The 19,122-nt window shown below is 41.6% G+C and overlaps 1 protein-coding gene across 8 annotated transcripts in view; it reads left to right on the top strand.

Moving 5' to 3' along the window:
- Positions 1–945: 945 nt before the first annotated feature.
- Positions 946–19,122, top strand: part of IL15 (interleukin 15) — an 82,576-nt gene continuing 64,399 nt past the window's right edge. For 2 of the 8 annotated variants that reach the window (XM_082728477.1, XM_082728485.1), the window contains exon 1: positions 946–2,191. The gene's annotated coding sequence lies outside the window, so the exon portion shown is untranslated. The other 6 variants (XM_082728484.1, XM_082728479.1, XM_082728481.1 and 3 more) reach the window with 6 other exon arrangements.

Below are 19,122 nucleotides of genomic sequence, written 5' to 3'. Positions count from 1 at the left end.
TTATTTTCTGTAATTAAGAAAACAAATTTGACCTACATCTTGGGGAGGCAAATAGGGCAAAGCATATCTTATGGTTAGAATGATTTTGATTTTCACTGTATTGTTAATTTTTTTTAAATCTCCCCAACTTAACCAAATGCCCTATATCCCATTCAGCCCATCTTGTTGCAGAACTCACATATATTAGAAGCTGGATCAATATTTATAGACCAATTTTATTATTCTTATGTGTTCAGATTATACTTTAAAACTCGGGTTTATGAAGAAAATTCTCATTGGTTTCTCAGAGTGTTGTGAGGACTTCTCCAGTAGCTCATGGTGATCAAATGTTCAAAGTGCGATGTCAGATGCTGATGCTATTCAGCTCCATGGGCAGCTGGAGCCCCTGGGCTAAGAGCAGAGAGCAGCTTTCTCTAGTGCTCTTGGGCAGCCCAAGCACAACAGGGTCTGAGAGGTGATGATGCATCCTCTGGCAACAATGATATCAGGCTCTGCTGGTTGAGGCTAGGTGTAGCCAATACAGTGTCCTACTGTCTGGACATCTATTTCGGCTACCAGCTTCACAGCACACAGCATCCATAAGGATACTGAAGGAGGTATGGGAGGAGTTCACTTTGCAGAAGTCCAAAATGCTCTTCCACAGTTTAGGTTGATAGGACATAAATTCCCTTCTCCATCCCTGATCTGTAAATTCACCTGTAGGCATACTTCCTCCTCCTGTGGCTACTATCTTTGCAACAGAATCCAGTCTGGCTGCACGCCTGCTCTCACAATGAATGCCCATTCTGCAAATCAGAGCTTCAACATATCGCTGTGAAAAAGTCAGATTAGATTTGAGATCATTGGCATTATTACAAGAAAATTCAACATAACATTGTCTTGGACAGAAAAGGATTGTTTAATTTCTTTAAATATAATTTCCAACTATGGTAAACTTTTTGAATTGTTGTAAAAAATGGTTTTTAAATTTTTATATATCACCTTTTTTGTTGATGTGACTATCTAGAGATCAACTTTTTCATAAAAATATGAAATTATTTTATGTGGAATTTTATGCATAATTGATACTTAAATGACTTATAATATTTTTCTTTTTTTAAAATAGGTAATTGTAAAGAAAAGGTAGTTAAATGTTTACTAAACTCCAAGGAACCGTATCAGTTTTTCTGTGACATAACTGGAAAATTTGGGGACGACCTTCCATTAGGGATTTTCGCTGATTCACATGTGTTCAAGGTTCTTCAGAGTGTTTCCAAAACTGGGCATGAGGACTTTTCTGCTGTGTGTGGCATGAGGATTACTGAGCTTCAAAGAACTTAGTCCCTTCTGTCAATTGTGAAATACCCTAATAACATTTTCACAGCGTACCATTTAATGGGGTCATGCACCGTGTTTACAGTCCAGTGTGCCCTACAGTGGAAAAGTGATCCACAGGCAGGCTCATGTCTGCCAGTTCACCTCCGTGCTCACAACCGCCTTGGACAAAGTAGTCATCCACCTGTCTCATTCCGTCCTCTCCCGCAAGACTTCACCCTGAGCCTGTCTTCTTCCAGCCTGCGCTGCGGGGTGAGAGAATGGTCTGGAGTAGCCGCCCAGCCCAGCTCGATCCTACTACACATTTTTCCCTTGCCTCTGGGCCGGCTGGGTGCTCAACCACGCGCCCAGGTCTCCAGGTTTCTCCGGGGAAGCCTCCCGCCCTAAACCAGGCTGGGTAGGCGCGGGGGCCCTGGGTGGTCTCCGAGACTTCTCGCGCTTTCCCTGGAGGTGCCAGGAAAGATAAAGGCACAGGCCGAAGCCGCGGTCTGGCGTTTCTGCGAGGCGGGGCCGGCGCTCCCTGACCTCCTCCTCCCTCCAAGTTCTGCGCCCCCGGATTTGGCAGCGGCAGAAACCTGCGGAGCGTCCCAGCCAAGAGGGCGGGGACTGGACACCTGGGGCAATCTTTCAGGGTCTGCTGCCACAGCCCCCTCCCCCAGCCGCCGCTGGGGAAGTTTGTCTTGCCCTCTGCTCCTCGGTCTTCTCTCTTTCACTTTTCTTTTCGCTGAGGGTTGGGACTCCCGGGGTTCAGGGCGCCCAGGGGGAACCCCCGCGGACTCGCGGTCGAAGCCCGTCGCCCGGCTGAGAGAGCGTGGTGGCAGCGCCCGCCCGCTGCGCCGCTTGCCGCCCCCAGCCCTGCAGCCCGGACTCGATGGAGGTAGAGTTCTGCTTCTCGGCTCTGGGGGGGGAGGTGGTGGTGGTTGAAAAGGCGATGGAATTTTCCCCGAAAGCCTACGCCTCGGGCCTCTCCCAGCTCGGGGCCGACCCACCCGTTTCCCGCCACCAGCTGCGGGTTGCGCCGCCCCGCCCTCTCACGCGGAACACTTGGACCGCGGCTTCGGGTTTTCCGCTGCGCTACGGAGAGCGGTTTTCCCCCTTCTGACCCTTTATTCCCCCGGGCTCGCCGTCCGCCGCTTCCAGAGGTGCGCAGCTTGCTCGTCGGCTGGCGGGTCCCGCGCCGCTCCTCCGTGCGCTCCCGTCTTTCGGTGTTGCAGGCAGCTGAGCCGCGGGAGGCAGCGTCCCGCGCCGGGCTCGCCCCTGCGCCGGGCTCTCCCCTGCGCTGACTTTGCCAGCTGACCGGCGGAGAGCGAGGGACGTGCGTCTGGCTGCCCCCGCCGGGAAGACGCGGTCTGGCAGCACCGAGCGCTGAGTTCTGCACCTAACCGAGCTCAGAGAGTTCAAGAAAGGTACTGCAGCTCCTCGCTTCTTCCCTCTGCCCTCCCAAACTCCCTCTCGGTCGGAGCAAAGGTGTGTAGGACTCTGCACGTCTGTCGCTACCTTTGTTGCAAAATCGAGTTACCCTTCCCTTTTTGGATGATGACCCTTGTCCTCCTAGGGAAAGGAGCTTGCAGAAATGGCTATTGCTGGGCAGTCAGGCCTGGGTTCGGATTCTTAGTTCCAACCCAGTACAAGCCACTCATCTCTTAGAAAAGCAGTATTAGAAACTTGGAAGAGATGCAGGAGAGCTTAGTTGCAATAGAATCCTTATTCAAGGTGGATTTAAATGAAAATCCAGTTAATTTTTTCCTAGTGTTATTGAGATTGCATTTTGGGGACATATACAATTCATTTTAATTTATGTAATGCTGTGCGTTTCAGATTTTGAGAGCTTCAGCTTAGCCATAGTGCTAGATTATTCCTAAGCAATGTGTACGAACAGATTCTTAAACAGAGTGAGTTAGAAGTTTCAAAACTGGAAGCAAAGTTGTTGTCGCTAGCTGTTTTTCCATTGTGTTTTTTAAAGCTACTTTCTAAAGTTATTACAGGGGTGATGACATCTACTTGTAACTGATAGGCGTCCTTATCTTGTCAGTGTGCCTAAGGAGGTTTTGCTGACTTGACTGAATGAACAGATTAGCTCTGGATGGTTGTGGTGTCCCAGAGGGGATGGCTGTGAGGTGGGCTGTTCTACTGAAAGCATCAAGGTGCAATGATTGATTCCATTTAACAAGTCCTGTTTGTTTTGTTGAAAAGCGGTGTGGTGTGGTGGAGGAAGGAGGTAAAAAAAGAACAAAAAGATAGGTAAAGGAGGGGCTGAAGAGAAAAAGTAAGAGCCTTCTTAGCTTTAAAAAGTGACAAAGAATTTAAAATTTTATGAAATCAAGTTAAGTCTCAGAAAGTTCTAAAGGTTTGTTACGATTGTGTTTTAAGGTCACATTCTTTCATTTCTCAATGAGTTTTCTCCTCAAAGTTTTAGTCATACTCAGAATGGTCTTTCCTGCAGGGTCATTGGCTCTGTGACAGAGTGACACAGAGGAGTTAGGTTGGTCACTGGTCCTGAAGCTCAGTAGGCAGTGTTCCCATACTTTGCTTTTTAATTTATTATTAATCCATTTATTTATTTTTATTAAGTAAGCTCTACACCATGTGGGGCTCGAAGTCACTTCCCCAAGATGAAGAGTCACATGCTCTATTGACTGAAACAGCCAGATGTCCCTTCCCGTACTTTGGATTCACTATTCTTTGACAATCTGGCATGGGAACTCCAGAAAATTATAGTCCTGAAATTTGGAATTTTACTGCAGATTTTGGTGGACTTAAGGAAAATGATTTGATGCTATCTGTTTTCACTGGTGAGATTCATATATAAATGTCAGCAGCTCTCTTGTAAGACATACTAGTTGTTAACGAAATACATATTTATCAACATCTTTGAAGGAGAGAGAAAATCAGTGATTTAAAGTTTATTGAAATAGAGTTTGATAATTAAAGGATCTTAAACCCCAGGAGGTTCTCCATCTCAGGTTTGCTGGCTCTGAGCAGATTTCAGGAATTCTATGATTGAAGCCCTGAAATGTTAGTGTAAGTGGATTTTTCTTAGGAAAATATCCACAACTCTAATTAGGTTTTTAAGTGGACCTCAAACCCCAGCTAGTTTTTAAAACATTTTAAAACTTAAAATACTGTCCTTTTCTTCATTTATCTCTTAGAGCTTCCTGTTAAGTTTGTTCATTAGGTAGCTATTCTTTTTTTTAAAATTTTATTTATTTTATTTATTTGACAGACAGAGAAAGATCACAAGTAGACAGAGAGGCAGGCAGAGAGAGAGGGGGAAGCAGGCTCCCCACTGAGCAGAGAGCCCTATGCAGTGCTCAGTCCCAGGACCCTGAGATCATGACCTGAGCAGAAGGCAGAGGCTTAACCCACTGAGCCACCCAGGTGCCCCAGGTAGCTATTCTTTTGAAGGTTAGTTAATGATAATACAGAGAGTTCCGTCTTTCTGCCAGCAACTTGAATTATGGGAAATATATTATTTCCCATATGGGAAATACAATTTATATTATAGCTAATACTTGTTGAGGTCTTATTATGTACTGGACATTGTTCCAAGTATGTATTTTTAAAAATCATCATAATAAAGTTATGTGGTGGTAGGAACTATATTATAGTGCTGAGAAAACTGGAGCACAGGGTAACTGAGTACCATTCCCAAAGCTACAGAGCTAGTTAAAGCGGTAGAACTGAGGATTTAACCCGCACAGATTTAAGGTCACAGGTATTTATGAAGAATGATATTTCCATATAAGTGTTTCCCACAGTTTGGTAGTGACAACTAACCACGACTTCATTTTGACCCCATGTTATAAAGATAGAATGTTGGTTTTTAAGTAATACTGCTTATATGGCACTTGCATGATTGACATCAATCATTAATTATATATTTAAAGATTAGCTTTATGATCAACTGATATTCATGCAAGTGTCTATATGTGTTTGGCTCCTTGGAGAGGCTTCTGTCATGGTTCTTGAATGAAAACATTAATATGCATCAGCTTTTGCTGATAGAACCTGATGTAAGTAGATGGGGATTGATCTGGGTACTGAATTTATCCATCTATCTATCCATTCATCCATCCAAGTCGAAAGCTGGGGTTCCTGGAGAGATCAGAACAGAAGCCTTTTCCATTATATCACAACCAAGGTGGTGTAGTCAAGTATTTGAGAAGATTTTTCAGAGGCTTTATGGTATGAGGGTTGGCAAGAAGCCACCTGCTTTCCTTAGTTCAGTATTAACTCTTTGGTTTACTTCCACAGTGGTTGTAGATTGCTACATCAGGCTGTTGAGATTGAACAATGCGTAAGTGCTTGCTGCTATCCCATTGGAATGGACTGAGTGGAAAAATTCCATAGGGGAGTTGAAAGAACCTCTGTGGTTTTAGCTAGTACTTCAGGTACTCACTACTGGCTATATAGTGGTGAATTTGACGAATTATTATTAATTATATATTTATTATTTTGCTTTATCTTTTTTTTTTTTTCCCTCCCAAGTTCCTCAGTACTGGAATCAGATGTAGGAAATAAGAAGCTCTTTGGTCTCATTTCAGTTCAGCAGTGTTGTTCATGCTCATTTTATATCTGGAGGCAGTGTGTTTTATCCCACTGTGACTCTAATAGTGTCTTGCAGGTCATTTTTGGAAGGACTTAAGTATACATATATATGTATAAATTATGTGCATATGCATACATATGGGTGTATGTGTATACAAAATAGGTATTTTTATATAGACTATATAAAAATGGATTTAAAAAGTCTGAATGCCTATTCCGTCCTCATGTTCTAATAATGCATAGTTGCTTCTTCTCCTGATGCTAAGATTTTTCCAAGTGCTAACAGAATGCAGAAGGGATCCGGAGAGTGACAAAATATTTTGTAAAATAAAGGAATTGAAACTGAAAATGATCCTACAAGAAGAAAATATAATGGTTGTAAGGTTGGTTGTTGCGGGGGGAGTTCTACTTATCACAATGACACAGGGAAGAAGCCCTGTGACACATTCAATAATCCCTTGTATCATTTCATTCTCACTGGGCACTTTGCTCGTATGCCTTCTAATAGAAATTTGAGAAATGAAATACCCCTTGTGCACTCTTAGCTCTGACCTCTAAAATTTTCAATTATTCTTCAATTGAACATTTTATAGTTCGAAATTTTACAATATATTTTTCCAACTTCTGTGCTCCTCTTACTCCTCAGCAACAAAAAATATATACATTTAAATTTAATTTTTAAAATAGTTTTGTTAAAAATTATTTCTTATGCTATTTTAAATATTAGTACACAGGTAACCAAAGTAATTCATTAACTTTTGATAAGTAATTATGAGGCATAAAAGCAAACTATAGTGGAAATTTGTATCCTAAATGTAGGTATGGGTAATGTGGATATCAGTGCTTTCCTGAAAGAACGTTTCTCTAATATCAGTTTTTCAAATTGTCCCTTTATTAAGCACCTTGGGGAGGCAAGGTATATAGTAAGATTGTGAATGGGAGAGAGATGTGCCTTTCTTTGGTAAAACGGGTGAAGGGTAATTATAAAAAGGGAAGTGGGAAAGGAGAACTTGCCAGAAAATGTTCACTGTTGGCACATTTCAAGCTTATCACTTGTGAAAAAGGGTTCCTATGGAAATAGAGGATCTGGAAAGTGGTTTTTTAAGAACTCTTCTATATCCATACAGAGCTCAGGAAGCAGTGGGGTTCCCTGGGGATGCCTGGTGTTTACTTGGAAGATCTCTGATCTGGTTCAGCCTATTGCCTGCCCCCTAAGGCTGGTTTGTAGATTGCCGGGGCTCATTGTGCTTAAAGCAGAGACTGTGTGTGTGTGTGTGTGTAGGGGAGGGAGGGGTAAAGAACTGGCTTTCCACTGAAAGCAGGGGAGGGGATGGGGGGGATGTGGGGAGATGGGTTGTGGGGGTGGAGAATAGCTTCCAGCCAGGCTTGGGGACTTGGATAGCCTTCCCAGCCTGGGCTCCCCTTCCATGCTAGTCCCAGTCACACTGCTCTGTGCTCTAGACGCTAGACACACTTGCTGTCCCTGCTCACTCCTTGTCATCCTTCCTGCGTACTGCTGAAGCATCCAACCTCCATAACTTTTCTGCCCCCTTCTGCCCAGGTAAAATTATATTCTCCCTTATATGAGTTTATTTGGTCTATGCTAGTTTTTGTAATTCTGTAAATTCATCTTATATGTGTGTGTCTCCAGTCACATTTTGAATAAAGACTGTGTGAGCCCAACCAAGGGTTGGTCACATGGTTGATTTGTACTGACTTCAATGAGAGGACATTCAGCATTTCGACAACTAAGTGGACTTCCAGGAAAACAGGAAATGTAATAGACCAAAAACAATGGTGGACTGCTATCATTAAAACAGTATTTGGGGAAAGTCAGTCTGGGGTAGGATTTATTGAAGAAAAAGCAAATTGGAGAGAAGGAAACCAGCCAGAAATCCATTGCAATCCTACAGACATGCATTCTCATTCCTGTTATCTGCTCAAGGACAGAGCTCTAGTAATTCATTCTTTCTGTCATCAATTTTTGTCTCTCTTCAATGGGTCTTTGCCGTCACTGTAATTTCTTCCATAAACAACAACAACAAAAAACAAACAGTTCTCTTTGGCCTCATGTTTCTCCCCAGCCACCACCTGCTTTTTCGGTCTCCCTTTTACAGGAAAACTTTCAAAGTCAATTCTACTTTCTGTCTCCAGTTTCTCTCTTCTCATTGTCTCTTGAACCGGGCAGGTCGTCTTCCCCACTGCTCCACTAGATCTGTTCTTGTCAGAAGTACCAAGCCCCGCCATGTTAGATCCACCGGTTAGGGCTTGACTCTCTTCCAGTACACTCTTCAGCAGAGCTGTTCTCATTGTTTTTCATTTGGCTTCCAGACAGTCCCCCACCTCTCCTGCTTGTCTTTCTGCCTCACGATCACTCATTTTGGGTTCTTCCCAGTTCTGTTTCCCTAACCTCTAAACAGAGGAGTCAGTGGGGTCAGTCCTTTCTCTGTGTAACTCACTCCCTTGGTGATCTCATCCAGCCTGGTGGCTGTTAATGGCTTCCTAGAGTAGTGATTTCTGTATCCAGTCACGACCCCGAACTCCAGACTCCTGGGTACAACAGTCTAGTTAGTAATTCTGAGGACACGTCTAGGACTCACTGGATTCCTGGCTTAACCTCCAAACTGCTTCTTCCACTGTTTCCCTCCTCGAGCTTGGTGGAAGTTCCATTCTTGGAGCTGCATACGTGATCACTTAGTCCATCTCAGAGGTGTCCTTACTTCTCTTTTTTTTATACCCCACATTTTAATCTGCCACCAAGTCGTTCAGCTGCCCCTGCAGAGACTATCCCACATCTGACTTCTCGCCAGCTTCACAGCTGTCACCTGGACCCAAGCCACTCTTGTCATGCCTCACGGTATTACTGCAAAATTGGTCTCCCTGCTGCTGTACTTGCCCCTCCCCCCTGCCTGTTCTCAATGGGACTCAGCAGCCAGAAAGCTTCTGTTACTTGCCCTGCCTGCATTAAACAAACTCACAAAACAAACAAGCAAACCCTCAAAACAAACTATCAGAAACACCCAGAAACCACTGGCTTAGCAAACAGTAATTTGTTATTTATCACGATTCTGCAGTTTGCACCACGTTCAGCTCCTTAGCTCTTACAAGGCCGCTGAGGAGGAAACATTCTGGAAGGTTTCTTCATTCCTACCTCTGGCACCTCATCTGGGCTGGCTGGAAAGTGAAGCACCCCCCCATCCCCCGCCTTTAATCTTTCTTTTCCACAAGAAATAGGGCTTGTCAGCAACTGAAGAGGCCAGTTCCTGCTTTGAGTTGGATCTAAGGACCTTTTGTGTCTTTCCTTTCACTTACCTGGTGGTGAGGTTGTTTTTCTGTTTTTTTGTTTTAAGTACATGTTTCTTTTAAATCTTGAGGGCTTCCTATAAATTTTATTGAGGTTCACTCTAGTAGAGAAAGATGTACCCAGAAGACACTTACAATATTCCCCTCTTTATTTTGGCTACAAGTCAGAATGCTGTAGGAGAAACCCTTACAGTTTTTTTTTTTTTTTTTTAAGATTTTATTTATTTGTCAGAGAGAGAGCGCGAGCCGAAAGTGAGCACAGGCAGACAGAGTGGAAGGCAGAGTCAGAGGGAGAAGCAGGCTCCCCGCGGAGCAAGGAGCCCGATGTGGGACTCGATCCCAGGACGCTGGGATCATGACCTGAGCCGAAGGCAGCTGCTTAACCAACTGAGCCACCCAGGCGTCCCACCCTTACAGTTTTTTGAAGCATTTTTGTCCCGCTGACTGGGTCTAGGAGGCACTGCCTTCACGTAAGGTCTTAATGAGGCATCTTCCAGCCACGCACTTGATTTGATCTTTAACCTCAGAGCACATTGTAAGAATAGACCTTGGATTTGAACTTTGTCCTAAGACTGCTTCTTTCTTTGAGAATTTTTTGCTATCTGGAGAGGCGAGAATGACAAAAAGTTTTCTTTTCTACGCTGGCAAGTATTGGGTTGAACAATTTCCTCTAAATTCCACTTGAACACTTTAGTTCATCTTTCTCTTCCTGTAATGAATCCTAGGCAGCTAAATGAAGCCAGCTATAATGCTCAGAAATCTTCTTAGCCAGATCCACAAGTTCATTAGATATATTTTCTTCCATATTGTTGCCAGATATTTGGCCACTATGTAATGTGAGTTGCCCTCTCTCCAGCCTTCAGTAAGAAGTGTATTACTGCCTTTCTAACTTTAACTAGAAAGAGTAGCCTTGTTGCTCTTCATGAGGTGTCTACCAAGTACCTGGTCTCATTATCAATTTTAATATCCGTTTCTAATTGCTATGTGATAAACTTCTCCAAAATTTCATGGTGTGAAACAAGAACCGTTTTATTTGTTCAAGGTTTGGAGGCTAGAAATTTGGACAGGACATGGCGACAATGACTTGTTTCCATTCTACAATGTCTGTGGTCTCAGCTGACTCCAGTTGTCCAAGGACTGTCTGAGAAAGTTCAAGGTATTGGGTCAGGCTGTTGGGTGGGTTCTTTCGTTCTCTTCCATTTGGCCTTTCCACATGGCTAGATTGGGTTTTCTCATACTGCGATGGTCTCAGGGTTGTCAGACTTCTTATATAGTATTCAGCGTCCATAAAAGAGGAAGTGGGGGCTGGAAATCCTCTTAAGGCCTGGGTATAGAATTCCCAGACTTTACATGTGTTTCATTCTTTTGGGAAGAGCAAGTTAGAAGGCCATCTCAAATTTCAGGGGGAGAGGGCATGGATCAGACCTATGTTGGGTAGCTTGTCATGCTTGTTCACTGAGGGAGGGAAGGTGCCAATGATGGCAGCCATCTTTGGAGATGATCAGCCGCACATTGTCATCCTCAAACAGTAATTCGGTCATGCTCCTCCTCTATTCAGAACCTTTCTTTGCCTTCTCATCTCACTTCTTAAAAGCCAAATTCCATTATAATGGTAAGTAAGGCCCTAAGTGATTTTTATGTTATGTTACCTACTATTCTTCCTTTAGCTCATTGTTTCAGTCACACTGACAAACTTGCCCCTCATCACACATTCTTCTCTGTTCTTATCTAAGGGTCCTTGAACTTGCTGTTCCCCTACTTAGTCTCGGATATAGCCTACTCCCTTACCTCATCGGTTTGGTTCAATATCCCATTTGCGGTGAGGTTTTCCCTAACCCGTGTACTTTTTACTGGACTCGCATCAGCACTGTGTTTAAACTCTCCTCCATACACCTATAACTATCTGACACACTGCTAGGTTTATAATACCATATCCAAACCTCTTAGGGTCAGAAAGGTTTGGAGTTCAGATTTTTTTCAGTTTTTGGGAAGGTAACCATTACAGACTAAATTGTGTGTCTCTTCCCATCCTACCCTAAAGCCCGCATGCAAGAGAGGCTTACTCTTCTAGAAACTTTCAAATATGCAATACATTATTAACTGTACCTTACATTCCCATGGCTTACTTGTTTTATAACTGGAAGTTTGTACCTTTTGGCTCCTTCTACCCATTTCACCCCCTCCTCAACACTCTTCCTCCAGAAACCACCCATCTGTTTTCTGTATCCATGAGGTGTTTGTTTGTTTGTTTGTTTTAATTTTTTTTAATATACCAGTCTTTAAAGAGTCACTTACTCTGTGAAGTTCTCAAGGCAGATCCCCTGCTTTACCTCCTCTTAAGCCCCCCAGGAAATATTGACTACATTTCTCCTTCATTCTGTCCCTTCCTGGTGGATACCTCTCTAATAGTATCTCCAGTATTTCATTATATTGACTTGTGTTCCTATGGACTCTCCTCTTGAGTAAATGACAAAAGTGGTACCAAGGAAGACAAGAATTGTGATGATAGAGTTAGAAAGGCTGGAGTTTGGGAAACACCTCATCCTTTTCTGTCTAGCACCTTGCCTGGCACATAATAGATGTTTAATAATGTTATTTTTGTTGTCAATAATCTGTCACACATTGATGAGGGGCCAGGTCATAAAAGGTTTTGAGAAAAGGAGTTTGACTACATTTGACTGGAAATAAATCATCAGTGATCATATGACTGTTGGAAAAGCATTCCCAGCAAATGGAAAAAACATTCCCCAGCATTGGAAAACCAACCCCAGCATATTGTCAGGGTCAGGAAGGGAAACAGAATTTCCTGAGGATCTAATTTGCGCCAGGCTACTGATAGAATCCTTATATTAGTTTTTAGGAGGATGCATATGAGCTCTTTAGATTAGCATGAACCTGTTAGAACTAAAAAAAAAAAAGGGGGGGGGTGGTGTTTAATATTTTGTGCCAGTTGTTATTGAGTGGATGATTTTATAAATTGCAAAAAAAAAATCCTTCAATAAACAAAAGGAAATAGAAAAAGCCCCACACTCTACTTTCTAAATTTCATTGAATAGAAATTTTTTTCATTTTTCAAATTCTATTTGCCAAGTATTTTGAAAAAAATTATTTCAGAATACAAAAAAGATGAAAAGAAATTTATAAAAATAGGAGTACTGTTAATATTTAATTTATTTAGTGCTCCTTTTCCTGAGAATCCAAGGAAACAAATACATAGTCATAAGAACTTTATTAGGTCACTTTAAAACTTGCAGTAATCCCAGATGTCAGATTTTTAAGAGTCTGTATTTTATATCATTAGACTTTACCCCTGGACTCTTCTCATTGTTTTGTGAAGGACCTCTAAAACTTGAGACCTATGGTTTTATGATGGCTGATTTAAATTTGATATTGAGGCCTTTCTCTTCTAAATATTGACCTTTCTTAATTCAAGACAAATTACTCTTAGCCTCTGCAGTTTGTAAAGTATTGGTTCCCAGGCTATGGTTTTGAATCAAGTAGGCTTACAGTGGACCAGAAACCTTCCTAAAAATAGCAAATATTTACTGAGCACTTTTTCAGTGCATGGCTCTTTGCCAAGTACTCTGAGGGGTAAAAAACCGAACCAAACATAATTCCTTTCATCAAATCGTTATCTACTGGAACAATTAATATTGGCAACCAGTATACTTCTACAGAACAGCTGTCCATTCTCTAAACATGCTGTGCTTTCTGTCCTGGCGAAGGATGTGGGCATGCATGTCCCTCCTTGGGAATGCATTATTGTATCCCAACATTTTTTCCTCTACCCTTCCTTTTGACTCACCCACCTGGTCCAGAGGTTTCATTTTCGTATTATTTTCTTGGGGAGATTTTCCTAAACTTCTACGATGGGATTAGGTATCCCTTGTTCTTTTATTTTATTTTATTTGAATTCAATTAATTAACCGAGAGTGTATTGTTAGTTGCAGAGGTAGAGTTCAGTGATTCATTAGTTGCGTAGTAACGCCCAGTGCTTATTACATCACACACCCTCCAGTAAGTGAAAGTGAAACCTCTGGACCTGGTGGGTGAGTCAGAAGAAAGGGTAGAGGAAAAAATATTTGATGCAATAACAAATATTTAGTAAATATTTCAATAGTTAACATCTATGGTTGGCCACGTGCCTTTCTACTTGTGGAATCCTCATAAACTCCTTGAGGTGCTTTTCTTAACTACTTTTCAGGTGATGTACTAAGACGTACCAAGACCTTGTGCCCAGGGTCCACAGATAAGTCTCTCTCCAAAGCCTATATGCTTCAGCTAGCATGTGCTACCACACTGGAAAAACGAAGTAACAGCATAAAGATTAAAAGGGAGGAGGTAGAATTATCATTATTGATAAGTGAAAGCCATGAAAATTAACAAACTATGAAAATGAGTAAGTTCAGCAAGACAGCCAGACAGAGTAACAAAAAATCAGTAGCATTTTAAAATACTAAATAAAATATTAGCTAACGTAACAATAAAATGCACGGCACCCCCCCCACCCCCACCAGGAAGACATTTATCATAATCAAATGGGATTTACTTGAGGATTGCATGGATAGTCCAATATTAGAAAATCTGTCAGTATAATGCTAATGGATGCATGCAGAGAAAGTTATTATCAAACATTTGGATAAAGGCTTCATAAGATTAAATGGGATCTTCCAAATGTGGGAACGAATGAATGATATCTGCTAAATAATCTTGAGTAAATGTTATTCCTTAAGAGTTTTATTTATTTATTCGAGAGAGAGAATGCGAGTGAGAGGTTAAGACATAGCATGAGCAGGGGAGAGGGGCAGAAGGAGAAGCAGACTCCCCACTGAGCAAGGAGCCCGATATGGGGCTCCATCCCAGGACCCTGGGATCACGACCTGAGCCACAGGCAGACGCTGAACCCACTGAGCCACCCAGGTGCTCCTAGTAATGTCATTCTTAGTAAAGAACTTTAAAAAGCATTTCCTTCAGTTTTGGAGAATGCTGAGGATGTCAATATCTGCACAACTTTTTTTTTTTTTTTTTTTTAAGATTTATTTATTTGACACAGAGAGAAAGAGATCACAAGTAGGAAGAGAGGCAGGCAGAGAGAGAGGAATGCAGACTCCCCGCTGAGCAGAGAGCCCCATATGGGGCTCAATCCCAGGATCCTGAGATCACGGCCTGAGCTGAAGGCAGAGGCTTAACCCACTGAGCCACCCAGGTGCCCCTCTGCACAACTATTTAACAGAATACTGAAAACAAAGATAATAGTTGCTCATTTTTCCTGAGTATTTACTATGTGTCAAGCAGTACCTTGTAAGTTTTGCTTATTTAAACAACCGTAAACATTAAATTCTTTTCTTATCTTTGCTTCCTGTATCTTTTTGCTTTTTCCAAAAATTACTTCAAATGGGCCATAAAGGGTGAATTTTTCTGATGTTTTATATGCCTGTGAATATATTAACTTTGCCTTCGCATGTAAATACTGGTTTACCCAGGTACTTAATTCTAGGTCCAAGGTTAGTTTTTCTTCAGCATTGTGGAGACTCTGATCCATTATCTTGCATCTGTTGTTGCTTTTAAGAAGCGTGACGTCATTCTGACCTTTGTCTGCTTTCACTTTAATGAATATGGTTGAAGTTTCTCTTTGGCTTAATTTGTTTTAACATTCCAATGTAGTTAGCATACAGTGTTATATTGGTTTCAGGTGTCCAATTCAGTGATTCACCAGTTCTATACATTACTCAGTGCTCATTATGATAAGTGTACTCTTAATCCCCTTTTATTTACCCATCTCTGTTCTCTATAGTTAAGAATCTGTTTTTTTCTATTTTTCCTTTGTTTATTTGTTTTGTTTCTTCAATTCTGTGTATGCATGAGATCATATGGTATTTGTCTTTCTCTGACTGATATGTTTCACATAGCATTATACTCTCTAGCTCCATCCATATTATTGTAAATGACAAGATTTCATTCATTTTTGTGGCTGAGTAATATTCCATTATAGATCTATACCATGTTTTCTTTATCCAGTCATCTATCAGTGGACACTGGGTTGCTTCCATAATTTGGCTATTGTAAATAATGTTTCAATAAACATTAAGGGTGCATCTGTCTTTTCAAATTAGTATTTTCGTATTGGAATCACTGGATCATATGGTAATTGTAGTTTAAGTTTTTTGAGGAGGCCCCATACTGTTTTCCACAGTGGCTGTACCAGTTTCCATTCCCACCAACAGTGCACTAGGGTTCCTTTTTCTCCACATCCTTGCCAACACTTGCTGTTTCTGGTGTTTTTGATTATAGCCGTTTGGACAGGTGCGAGTTGATACCTCACTGTGATTTTGATTTGCATCTCCCTGATGATCAGTGATGTTGAGCATCTTTTCATGTGTCTGTTGGCCATTTGTGTGTTTTCTTTGGAGGGCTTGAATCTTTTTGGATGCCACTAAAATATGCCTGGCTGTGAGTGGGATGTGTTTTTAATTTATTTTCTTTTCTACTCTTAATCTTTATTTTGAGGTCTTATATTTAACATTTAGCAAAATCTTTATTATTATATTTTCACTAATTGTCTTATTTTCTTTTCAGAGGGCAAGTAGACAGAGTTGCAATTCCTACTTTCATTTTCCATCTATACTTCATTCTTCCTCTGTTTTTTCCCCATCTAATTTTTAGTTCCTAATGCTTTGCAGGATATTGCCTAATCTAACAGTCTGGTTCATTCTGCCACTTTCCAACAGTATTCATTTCTGACATTCAGTCTATCTACTTAACTCTTTACTTTGATCACTTGTGGGTTTTTTAAAAAAATATTTATTATACCCAGTTATTTCTTCATATTTATTGCTCCTGATTCATATTTCCAAACTCCTTCTTATGTTCTACCAAGTATTTTTTAGTTTTTTTCGATTGTTATCTTATTGGTTCCATTTGGTTTTTCCCATCTGGCCTACATTTTTATTCAATTTTGTCTTTCTCCAATAGAGACCGCACTATATATCCTTCCCTATAAACTTCCCTTTCTTAAATTGAGATCATCATTGGCCAGCATTATCAGCCAAGAGACAAAACCCTTGACTCTAGCTTATGTCCCCCAACTGTGTGGAGGTGAGGTTCCCTTCAGGTTGAAGAGCCCATACTGTTGAACAACTGCATGACTCTCCCACAAGTCGATTACCATCTTCTCTGCAGATATTTCCCAGTCCCTTGTTCTGGGTACTCCTTCTGTCTTATAGCAGTGATGGGAAGAACAATTAGTTGGATCCAGGATATGGGCTTATGCAATTGTGTGGCCAATTTTCCAGGTTCTGAATGCCCTGCAATCCAGGCCCAACCAGAAAGTAACAGTCAAGGTTAACAGGTGTAGTGAAACAAACATCTACTCACCCTACTTTTTCAGGGAAAAATAAGGGAGGAAGCAGGGTACAGCAGCTAGAACCTTCCTCCTCATCTCCTCCTCTGCTTTTGGCCCTAGGCTGTCTGACTCTGGTCTGGCTGAACTGAGATACAATTTCCTCTCTCCCAAGGGAGTTTTTACAGTTTTGCCATTAGCTCCTGAACATGGATTAACATTCCACACAAACCATCTTATTTCTCTAGAATCTGTAGGACAGATTTCCAAAGAAAAAGGTAGTTGGTCTTATCGGTTCTTTATTTAATTTGGAACTGCCTGGGGTTTTAATTATTTTTCCTTCTCCCAAGTGATTCATCCAAGAAACAGTAGATATGTAAATACATGATGATATTTACCATTATTATCATCAAGCCACATTGGACAAAGATCTCAAAGATCCCAGGGTAAATGCAAGAGTGTTGTGGCTTAGCCACAGGGTAAAGGGGTTTACGAAATTTCTCTTTCCCATCCTCCAAGGTCGAGAGGTGACTGTTAAAATGGCAGTGGCTTAGGATGACACACAGTTGTTATGGGTGACATGTTTACTTAAGTTGTTCTGATCCAGAAAGTAGCCCTCTGGAAGTAAGTAGAAGAGTAAATTGCGCAATCATAGCATTTTGCTGATGGTGCCGTGCTGGGACAGGATAGTTAGATCTAAGGTATAGAATTAAAACAATTCAAATTCCGCTAATACGGCCCTTTAGTTATGATCAGTACATATCAGATTGTAAGCCCCGAGCATTTTATAATCCTTGATTTTAGGGTTAAGTAGACCTGTTTTGAAGTTGAAACTAATATGGATAGGCAGCATGAGGCACAACACATGCCTTGTAGTCCTTGTGAGCTGATTCGACTACTGGTGAAGATTTAAACTGGGAATCCAAGACGACACATGGTAAACCCCAGTTTTACCTCTTGGTGTAAAACTGGAAAATGCATTTAGTTTCTCTGTACTTTCTTTCTCTTCTGGAAAATTAAGATGATTAGAACAGAGGAATTCCCTCAGGTGTCAAATCTGGTGGCACTTTAATAGAATGTGGATGGATTTGACTATATGCTGATAAGCCACCTGTGACCTTAATACATGTACGTAGACACTGAGAAGGACTTTGGACACCTTCCAGTCTGGTTTCTTTATTTGTAAAGATAAACTGAGGTTAGGAGACACAGTACCTGCTAAGGTCATGTGGCTGTCTAAAGACAGAATCAGCACTCGGTGCTCTAGGCTTTTAATCCATTCTGTGCTTCTGATAAGATTAGGGAGGCCCGGGATTTTATCAAGGAGCCTCTAGGCTCCATGTTGCATAAACCATAGTTTTGGAAATTGCAACGTTTTAGTGGTGAATAGTCTGTAAAGACGGTAGTCTGCTTGGCATCTGGTAAAAGAAAAGATAGTGAACGCCACTGCTGTTGTTTACACAAGTCCAAAGAGAGAAATTCTGTGTCTATAGAAAGGAATGTCTGTGGTCTCAGCACAGGGTAGTGACACATTTAATGGGAGTTGCCTGGAGGGCAGAACACATTCTGTAACTGAACGGAGATTATCTTCTGTGTTGTTTTCTATCCCAGATGATATATTCTACAAGACCTTTTGGTTTCATTTGCTTCCATTCCATGTTTGTCAAAAATCTTCTCATTAATAATTTAGTCATTTAAGTTAATAGGACAGCCTCTTACGTAGGGATGGGATGGCTCTGGTGCAGAAAGCAGTCACCTAGTCTGTCTCTCCGTCAGCCCCCTCAGGGGGAACAAGACAAAACAAACAAACAAAACCCTAAAAAACCTTCAAAAGAAATGTGACATTTTAGTCTACAAAAATGCAGACATTTGGGGGTATTCTGTACAAATTCACCCAAGAGAAAGGGTCAGACTTTTAAGCTCTGTTAACAAATGTGTAATCTCATAGAAGGAATGGGGCACACTACGTGTTTGATGTTACCCATTTTTCTTTGCACACGCACAAGCTGAGGAGCATGAAACATGAAAAGGCAAAGGTTAGAAAGCAGAGAAAAATGAAAAGCAGAGGTTAGGAAGAATAAAGGAATGACAAACTATTCATAGTCCTAGTTTGGTAACTACTCCTTAAATAGGAATATTTCATGAGACCAGGGCAGATAAAGAACTACAACATCTGATGAAATGTCCTAAATCTGGGGGCAGGCATTCTGTGAGCCGTGTCCCAGGTGACTGCACGTAGCCCAGGCAGAGAGAAAAGACCAGCAGTGCTGTCAGAGATAGAGAAGTTCTGCATCCAGTCCAGGGAAAAGAAGGCCAACAGCCACATGCACCACCATACAACTCAGAAGTCCAAGCGCTCTGCCCATTGCAAGCACATTTTATGAATACAGACAGTGCCTCTTAGCGTTTGTTTGTTTTTTTTTTTTTTCCTCCCCAAAGATCTTAAATTTATTTATTTGAGAGTGAGCGAGCGAGCGAGGGCACAATCAGGGCCAAGGGCAGAGGGAGAAGCAGATTTCCTACTGAGCAGAGAGCCTGATGTGGGGCTCCATCCCTGGACTCCTGGACTCCAGAATCCTGGCCTGAACCGCTTAACTGACTGAGCCACCCAGGCGCCC

Source organism: Mustela nivalis, assembly GCF_964662115.1.
Source record: "Mustela nivalis genome assembly, chromosome: 4".
NCBI lineage: Eukaryota > Metazoa > Chordata > Mammalia > Carnivora > Mustelidae > Mustela > Mustela nivalis.
This window is presented reverse-complemented; position numbering and strand designations above follow the sequence as displayed.